Source organism: Salvia miltiorrhiza, chromosome 3, assembly GCF_028751815.1.
Source record: "Salvia miltiorrhiza cultivar Shanhuang (shh) chromosome 3, IMPLAD_Smil_shh, whole genome shotgun sequence".
In the NCBI taxonomy this organism is placed as follows: Eukaryota; Viridiplantae; Streptophyta; class Magnoliopsida; order Lamiales; family Lamiaceae; genus Salvia; species Salvia miltiorrhiza.
This window is the reverse complement of record NC_080389.1, coordinates 15932556-15942330: the sequence shown is the minus strand read 5'-3', so window position 1 is coordinate 15942330 and position 9775 is coordinate 15932556. Positions and strand designations below refer to the sequence as shown.

General features: G+C 39.4%; 1 long non-coding RNA gene across 1 annotated transcript; it reads left to right on the top strand.

Moving 5' to 3' along the window:
- The first annotated feature begins 477 nt into the window (after positions 1–477).
- Positions 478–1530, top strand: LOC131017870 (uncharacterized). Its single transcript, XR_009099898.1, has 2 exons — positions 478–822; positions 1320–1530. It is a non-coding gene; the product is annotated as an uncharacterized LOC131017870 (long non-coding RNA).
- Positions 1531–9775: the final 8245 nt, after the last annotated feature.

Here is a 9775-nt window from a genome sequence, read left to right as displayed (position 1 = left end):
ATGGTTAACCTCTTTCGCATATGAATTTGCACTGAAAAAATCTATGTTTATTAAATAAAAGTCATGATTAATCTTTTTTCGGTATAAATTTTAACTTAAAAATCTACGTTTTATGTTGATGTATTAAGGGTACTTATCGTCGAGGTATTAAAATTTTATTTGTGATGATGAAGAGAATTGTATGTCTACTGAGAATATTGTGTACCAACAAATTTTCAAAACTTATTCTCTAAAATATTTTGGTATAATGTTTTATACATTATATTTTATTTATTAAAATATTTTTCTTTATATTTATAATTAGATTTCATAATTTATGTATAATTTTATAAATTTCAATACCGTGCATCGCACGGGTACATACACTAGTAATCTATTATACTTAAGCTTATTAGGAAATGAATAGGCTCATGAGAAATTGGTAGGTCCAAATACTAAATTAAGCCCAATTGCCCATTTTCTATTTTAATAGAATAAAGTTATATTAAAATCCAGAATTTTCTTTCAAACTAATTATCTCTCCCCTTCATTTTTTTGTTCTTACGCAGGTATGCTTTCCCCCTCTCTCTCCCTACCGTCTCTCTCTCTTCCCTATACTCCGGCTAGTGTCGCCGGTCCTCGCTGCCTCCGGCGCGGCGAGGCCGGCCTCTTCTCTTCCCCCTCCTTCTTTCCTCTTTTCCCTATAACTAAATCCCCAAATCATAAAATCTAATTCCTAGGGTTTCTACCTCCCTTATTCCCCTCTGGAATTAATCTCACCGGCGAAGCCTGCCGCCACCGCCGTCGTCCTCGTCGCACCGCCGCCACCGCCGTCGTCCTCAGGTAAGCCCTATCTCTCTCTCCACTTCTCTCTCTGCTCTCTCGAAACCCCCCCCCCTCTCTCTGCCCTTTCTCGATCTCTCTCTCTCTCTCTTCTGGTCAGGCTGCGGCGGCCGCTGCGAGCTGCGACGGCGCGTGCAGCGCCGGTGGTCGCCGCCGCCCTGCTCTCCCCTCTCTTCCTCCATCGCTCGTTCTGCCTTTCTCCTTCTCTTTCTGCTATCTGTCTCTATCTCACACTCTATCTCACTCTCTCGCTCAATCTCCCTCTCCCTTTCTACTGTCAGCAGCCACCGCGGGTGCCGTGGCTCAGGCAGCGCCGACGGTCACCACCGTCAGCCATGCCTCCGCCGCGATGGTTTGCCACTGTTGCTGCTGCTACTGCTAATCCCCCCTCTCCTTTATTTCCAGTTCAAAGTCCCATTCCAGCAAACTTCCGATTTAATTTCTATTTCAGTTTAAACATCACAAACTAATAAATCTCAAATTATTTTCTGTTTCAGGAATCGACCGGCGTCGTCGTTGCTTGAGACGTCTCCGGCGCAACAGTCCTTTATCAGCTCAAGATCCTATTTTTATGATTGTTTTCCTTTTTATTGCTTATTGAGAAACAACTGTATTCGTGAGATTAGAATTAGAGATATGTAACTATTGTTCATCTTTGCTGTCGATTACTGTTTTAGCAATGAGATAATTGTACTGAATTAAAGAAAACTACCTTCTCTGACGTGAATGGTTGTGGACACCGTTGGGATGACTTGTGTGCTTGGTGTTTTTTTGTTTTAGAACTTGCAGAATGGGGAAAATTTGGTTCACGCTCAACTCTCCTTTTCTTATACTGTTTTGAGTCGGTTGAGGGAGTGGCTGAGTCACGTTTGCTACGTGTTCCTTCAAGGATCAGATATGCTTGGTTTGGGATTCCTATTATTATCATCTATTAACCCAAATACCAGCTGTTGGGCTCACTTAGAAACTGAATTGGGCTCACTTAGAAACTGAATTGATATATATAGACACTGGGCTTTGGTTATCAATAAGATCATTGGCCCAACAACATTATTGGGCCTCTTTTAAAAAAAATAAATAAATATAACTATTAACCCAATTAAAAGGTTATTTGGAATTTATCAAAGAAAATAGAAGTTGCATTTATATTTCTTACTTAATCAATTAATCTTATGTAGAGATTGGCTTGCTAAAATTCTCTATTTAATATCTATAGAAAAATCTAATATATGAACTTAATTATATAACTAACAATAGTATAAATACAGTGGGGCTACTACAAACTACCTCTTATTGCAGACTCAAAATAGAAACTCACCTGAATCACTCCAGCCATGATTTGAGCCTATATTTGCACCAGCATACTCTTTGTAAGGGAAGGCATAAAGATGCCCAATAGCCGCAATAAGCATCTCAACACAAATTATAAGAGATCAGAACCACATACGAGCAAGCCATTAAGTGACTCAACGAGAAAAAGACAAAACCTCATGAGCTTGCTCACTTATTACTAACTAAAAATGGTAGCATTATCAGTATTGAGTAACTTGCCTGTTAAGAGGAGATATAAACATATCCATTAATCAATCCAGGAAGAGGAGATATTAAGACCCTCACTCTGAATTGTATACATGCATTACAACCCAATTATTAGGACCAAAGGAAAAACTTTTAAAGATCAATTGATGAAACCTGTGAACTGTATCTGCAAACTCATGTTACAAACACAAGTAGAAACATCCAACAAAACACTAAAAAATATCATGCAACGGACCTAAATAGACCTAAACTGAAGAAAAAGGCACAACAGACAATACATTAAAGCAGATCAGAGAGCTTCGAAGATTCTTACATACATAAGCACATACCATTCAAGAATACACTGGAGGTGGAACTCATGCCGGCAATTTGTCACCTACAAGGCGGTACGAGTCATGGAATTTCATTAAGCATAAGAGATTCTATCAACTGTAAGAATACAAGAGATCATTCTATCACCGTGGAAGGACATGAGATCTACTTGATAATACTATGTATTGCCCTTTTGCTGATCAGAATGGTGAAAGCCCTTTCAGAGTATGAACTTCTATCTAGTGCTTTAAACTAAATTTAGAAAAGCAAAAACAATAGTCAAGAAAATATTTAGCAGATATTATGATTAGTTACTTACCCTTCACTGGAAAGAAGAGCCCCCTGAAGCACTGACTTGAAGGCTCTCGCTGCAGTTGCACTTATACACATAATAAATCCATATAGATGGAAGCTGGGCTCACCCTAGAAGAGACGAGAAACTGATGCGATTTCAAAAACCAGAAATCAAGTTTGAGTAAGAAGCAATTGCTAGTAGAGATGCCATCAACCAAAGATAGTGCTTTAGACTAAATTCAAACCACGACGAGCTTACAACATAGAGCTTATGTGAAAATAATGGGAGTAGAGAATCAATTGTTAGGACTTGTTGTCTAAAATCAAAAGAAATATCATCCAAACCCTTCTGAGCCTCCGGAGTACCTTGCAGGACTTGTTGTCTAAAATCATTCAGGGAACCAACCTGTTCCACCACAAACCAAAACAACATATATTAGATAAATTGATCTATTACACGTAAACTAATAATGAAACAATGAGAACCACAAAATGCTTTTTAGAAGTCATACACACATAAAAGAAACACAAACTGATCAGTCCTGCTTGGAAGTATAATTTCATACATATAACCCCTTATTTATGTCTCTAGAAGGACACCAAATTGAAAATAACAATTGGCATACTTTAACGGATATTGAAGAGCATCATTTATTGCATTTGAGTGCTCCTAATACTAAGGGTAAAGATTATTTACGTATTGAACATTGAGAATTTGAAATCATAGCATCAACCTTCCTAACTAAATACAATAACAAAGGGATGAGAGAGATAGAAAATGGCACATCGAAATCATATCCAAAGAAAAGAAAATAGATCCCACAAGAAAGGTCAATTGGCACAGATTCAGATTATAATACAAATAAAAGCTTCAGAGTAATTAAAACTATAGACAAATCTTGTATATGTCATTCAAAAGGAAAATGTTTCAAAACTTAACAAACAAAAGTTAAATACTTCTAATATCAAACATTCATCAATTGGGAGACTACCGAATAATGCTGGTTCTGGAGTGGGTCGCGGTGGTGTTGCGCTGCGACGAAGGCGGCTGGGCTGGTGCTGTGGTGGTCGGACAGGTAGTGCGGCCGGAAGAGGGAGTTCAGCGGCGGATTGAAGCTAGGGCACGGCAGCGGCAAGGAGCCGCTGTTGTCGCCGGAGTATGGAGAGCAGAGGGGGCTTTGGGCTGCGCTCGGAGGCGGCGGCCTTCCCGCCGTGCGGTCGATGGGAATCGACAGGGAGGTGGTTGTAAGATTATGGATCTAGGATTTCAGGCGCGGTATGGTGTGCGTGCATTTGAGTCAGAGAGAGAGGAGATTAAGAGGGAGACGAGGGAAGTGCGACGAGCTTGGTGGCTAACGTTGCTGCGGCCGGGGAGGACAGAGGGGGGGCGTGCTTCTATGGCCAGAACTTGCCTCGGCAGCGGCGGCGACTATCTCTCAAAGTGGGAAAGATCGCGAAGAGAGAGAGAGATTTGGGGAGGAGATGAGACGCAGCGAGGGTGGGCGGCAGCGGCGCGACGCAGTGCGACAAGGGTGGGCGGCGACGGGCTGGCTCGGGGCAGCGGCGCCGGCGGCGGAGTCGAGAGGGGAGAGAGAGAGTCGAGAGAGACAGCGAGGACGAACAAAACTAGGGCTTCTAGTTTTGGGGGTTAATTTCTAAATTTCCTAATTTTTTTTTCTTTTTTTTCACTTTTAATATTCAATTTATGGTATTTAGATTTCTAATTTAGATTTTTAATTTAGATTTTATATAAGTGTTAATTAAAAAAACATGTTATGAATTTTTTATTTTTCAAAGTCTATATCTAGGAATAAATTCAAATTTTAGGATAAATAATTTATTTGTTATTTTTTAATATAATATAAGATAATATAATATTATTTTAAAAAAATTAATAAAAAAAATTATACATAACAGTTTTTAGAGACGCTCATACATAACGGTTCAAAAACCGTTGTAAATGACTCTTATACATAACGGTTCTTTAACGTTATAAATAACTGTTATAAAAGATGGTCATAGATAACGGTGGCTCAACGGTTTTGTAATACCGTTATGTATGCAACTAATAGATAACGCAAAAACATAACGCATTTGTTCAAACCGTTATCTATGCATTTAGACAACACTACATAGATAACGGATTTTCGCAAAACCGTTATCTATTCCTAAAAGTGCGCTCATACATAACGGTTTTTGAAAAAAACCGTTATCTATGCACTGTTATGTATGTAAACTTTTGTAGTAGTGGATGAAAAATTTAAGCTAGCCGTGTTTCCTTTCACTCAGACGGCAGAGGCGAATTCCTGGTTCACAAGTCTTCCGCCAAACTCCATATCCACATGGACTGAAAAGAAGAAGTTGTTTCTGGAACACTTCTTTCCACCAACTAAGACTAATGCATTGAAGAAGGAGATGAGTGGAGCCAAACAAGAATATGATGAGTCGTTGACTACTTACTGGACAAGATTCAAGAGATTGGTGGATAGTTGCCTAAATCATAAATTTTCTGATGGTGACTTGTTGCAATATTTCTACCAAGGAATGACTGTCGACACCAAAAATCTTGTTAACTCATCATGTAGATGAGGATTTTCGAATTGCAGGGTGAGCGAAGCTAAAAAGCTTATTCAACACTTGGTGGAAGTAACGAGAGAATATGATGAACCAATTCGTTTACTTAAGAAAGCTACAAAAACAAGTTCCTCTAATTTTGAGGACAAGTTTGAAGAAAGATTGGGGAGGATGGAAAGAATGCTAAGTATTGTGGTGGAGAAAGTGGCGAGTGTTGGACAGCCGGAGAAACCATGTGGAGCATGTGGTAATTTTGGCCACACGAGCTTGCAATGCAATGGGAACGATGAAGATCTCCATGCTCAAGTAAACTCGTCTCATAATTTTTATAGCTGCCCTGATCCACCACCAAAGAGGGACCCATATGCGAACACTTACAATCCAAGTTGGAGGGATCATCCTAATTTTCGCTGGAGAGACCAAAGCAATCAAGTGCAACAGCAGCAGAGCTATAGACCTCCTCATCAGAGAGGATTCCAACAAACATCACCACCTCCACAAGAAAAGCAAGGCAAAACTCTTGAAGAGATGATGAGAGAGTTGATTGGCTCACAACAATTTTTACAAAATAATGTGCAACAACTTCAACAATCACATGTTGAGCAAAAGATGTATATGTGTTGAGAAAAGAAAGATATATTTAAACCTTTATGTTTTGCTGATACCAAAACCACCTAAAGGTACACTCTAGCTAATGATGCTCATATGATCCTAACTGTCTTAAGTTCTTTGTATAGCTTGAAGGATCAAGAAAATTGAAATAACTGAAGACATCGTCTCGACTGAAGAAGTGTTTGACAAAAAGACTCCACATGAGTCTAGAACACGCGAAAGATGCAGACTCAACTAAAAGCTCCTAACTAAAGGAAACTTCATCAAGAATGACTGAAGAAAGAAAGGTCACATGAATAAATTCCAAGACACACCACAGTGAATGAAGAAGTCAGAAGCATTGACTTTAAAAGAAGATGTCCTTGTACTTGAGCCAGAAAAGAGACGTTATCTCCCAATGGTAGGATTTGAAGAAGAAGATCTCCGCCAACGGATTTGTTTCTCAAAGACGCCTATAAATAGCTCAGAAGATCTCTCAATCAGAAAGAGAGAGAAGAGAGAGAAGACAAGATTTCGATTTAATCCTCAATGCAAAAGTTACATCAGAAAATCAAATAGAGCTCAAAAGTCCTTAAGCATTAAATCGATGAAGAAAGGATTTAAATATTGTAAAATTAGTTTCACTGATTACTTAAACTCTCTTATTGTAACTAAGATTTTCACTTAGATAAGTCACTAGTCTAGTTACCGATTACTTGAGATTCTGTACTCAATAATCCTAGTTGGTATATTACAATACCCATTTTCAAAAGAGCGAGAAGAGTGTTTGTAATCGAGCTTGAGACTTAGACCAAGCTCAGTGGTTGTTTAGTACCAGAAAACTAAACAGTTAGGTTCCTTGGCACCCGCAAGCTAAGTGTGTAAATCCAACTCAATGAGTTGGTTGTTGTAAGGAGTTTCCTTTCAATAAAGGTTGCTTTGCACCCGTAAGCATTGCAGATAGGTTTGTGTTACACCAGTAAGCATCGTGGTTAGGTTTGTTGTGCACCCGTAAGCACTAGCGAGTGATCGTCAGACTAATCATCTGGCCGAGGATGTAGGAACGTTGTTTTCTGAACCACGTAAAAATCCCTTGTGTTCTTACTTGTTTTTATATTCAGTATTTGCGCATATCTTTGTTTCTCTAATACTGACTAACTGAAAAGAGTAACAGCTGATACGGCTAGTGTCTGTTTGGTGCCATTATTCATGTCTTTCTCTTGGGTTCATGTTGCCTTTGAAGAATTGTGAACTTCTCCAAAAGATCATCATAACTCTTCTTATTGACAACTACAATCCTCTTTGTTGAGCTCCGATCATTTGGCCCTTGGTAATTGTTTGAGGCTATCTCCTCAATCACCCTATAAGCCTCTTTGGTATCCCAATATAGCATACATCCTCTGGCTGTAGCATCCACCATGCTCATTGTGAGACTAGTCAAACCATTGTAGAAGAATGATTTGTTGCTCCTATGTGAAACCATGTTGGGGGCAATGTCTCAAATCTTTCAAGGCTATTTCACTAAGTTTAATATTCCGCTGCAAGAGTTATATGTTTAACTGATCATTCTTTTGATAGTCAGTTGAATGAGTAACTCTACTCTGTTTTACTTACGACTGAAGCTTTACTTGGACGGAAGTTGTTAGGTCCTGAGGGTCTCGAATTGGTGTATGGGGGGGGGAATACACCTATGGGCTATTTTTAAACTCCTCAATCAGAGGGATCTCAGATAGAGATCAAAACGAAACTTTACACGCAAACGCAGACTCCTGTTTTACTGAAAATAGTTTTCACTAAACAGGGTTGACGACTGATACTAAAAGCTCTTCAGTAAAGAGTTATCAGTTAAGTTGCTGGAACTTAACTAATGCAAGTAATGGCTTCAGTCGGGTTTGCTAAAACAGAGATGATAACACTCTTCCTGACTATCAGAAGATAGATCAGTCAGACTGATATCATACGCAGCGGAAATTAAACTTAGTTTCGCAATAGCCTCGGTGGAGCATGTTGTTGGTTTTTAGGTTTCTCTTTGCAGTTAATCAGTGTTCAGTTTATCAATTAAAATAACACAAGTAAGAATATAAAACTGAAAGCTGTAAATAACACAGAGACTTTTACGTAGTTCGAAAAAACCCTTTCCTACATCCACGGTTGATTGATCAGACCAACAATCCACTCCGCAAGTGCTTAACAGGTGCACTGCAAACCAAACCGTGTGCTTGCCGGGTGCACACAACCGTACCACTGAAGAAAACCCTTCTTCAGTACCCACACTTCACTCGTGTCGGATTTCTCTTGCTCAGTACAACCCGTGCTAAGACTTCTCACTCAGAGTCAGAGTACCTTCCTGAACTCTGAATCACTCAAACACTCTTTTGGGAGGGAGGTTTGAACGAGTGCCAACTATACTACAAAGAACAAGTTCTTTGAAGCAAGTTTGACCTTTGGCTTCTGGGTAAACAGAGGTTTGCCTAAGGTCTAAGAGAATATGTGTAATTAGCAGTGACTGATTTTGGCTTTGGAATTCTCTTCTTCGATTCAAGCTTTGGGGAGGTTAAGCTTTAGGCTGAGTAGCAATTTCGGCAGAGCTTCAGCTTATGTCGTTGAATCGGTGAAGGTTGAAGTGATCCTCGAATGCTATTTGTAGAAAAACTCTTGAATAGATCCGTTAGCGTAGAACGTCATCAAGATTTCTTCCGTTGGAGAGCAATTCGAATTCGGGATGAGGCTTCAATCTTCGAGGTTCCTTGTCTGGGTGGAAACGGCTCTCTTGATGGACGTACAGGAGATGTGACGTCTCTGAAAAGTAACCACCAGATAGGAATGACCTCTGCAGAGATAAGGATATCCTGAGATCTCTGCATTTAATGCGACTGTACTTTGTGAGTACGTGGCTTCCTCTGAACGTTGGAAGATCAGTCCGAGGAGGAATGTTTAACTGATACTTGACTTTAGTATCAGTCCATTGCGCGCATTAAGTAATCAGTTCCTAACTGATTCTTCAACTGATACTTCAGTTGGTATCTGCAGTCTTCAGTCTTCAGTCCTTCGTTCTTCAGTCTTTGACACCGCAAGCTAAACTAGAACTGAACTCTAACACTTGAGTTCAAAACAATTCTAGTCTATTACAAATACGACCTATGAATTTTGGTATCATCAAAACAAGGATTAGGATATTCCACAAGGTTCCCAACAGAAGTTAATTGACCAGCTCAATTAACTGAAGTCACCCACTGAACCTCTGTTTCAGTATCAGTCGTTATCCCTTGTCAACTGAAGCGTCCATATTCAAAGTAGTCAAACTGTCTTTCAGAACAAAGGTGTTGGTTTTAAGTAACCTTGTTTCGAAAATAGCTTACATGTGTATTCCCCCCATACACCTGTCCTTTCAACGCTCAGGGGACCCAACAATTGGTATCAGCGCAGGTTGTTTGAAATAACAATTTGTTTTTATCAAAGTTCTACTGAACTAGATCCTGTACAAAAGGGTTGTCAAAAGATTTCAAAAGTTTTCAAAACTTTTTACAAAACTCTTCTTATGTGCTATGTGCTCTTATTTATCTGTGATCTTTGCTTATGCCATAGTCACTAATTCGCTCTTTCAACTCTCTTTCTCTCTCTCCGAAATCGACTCAATGACTGA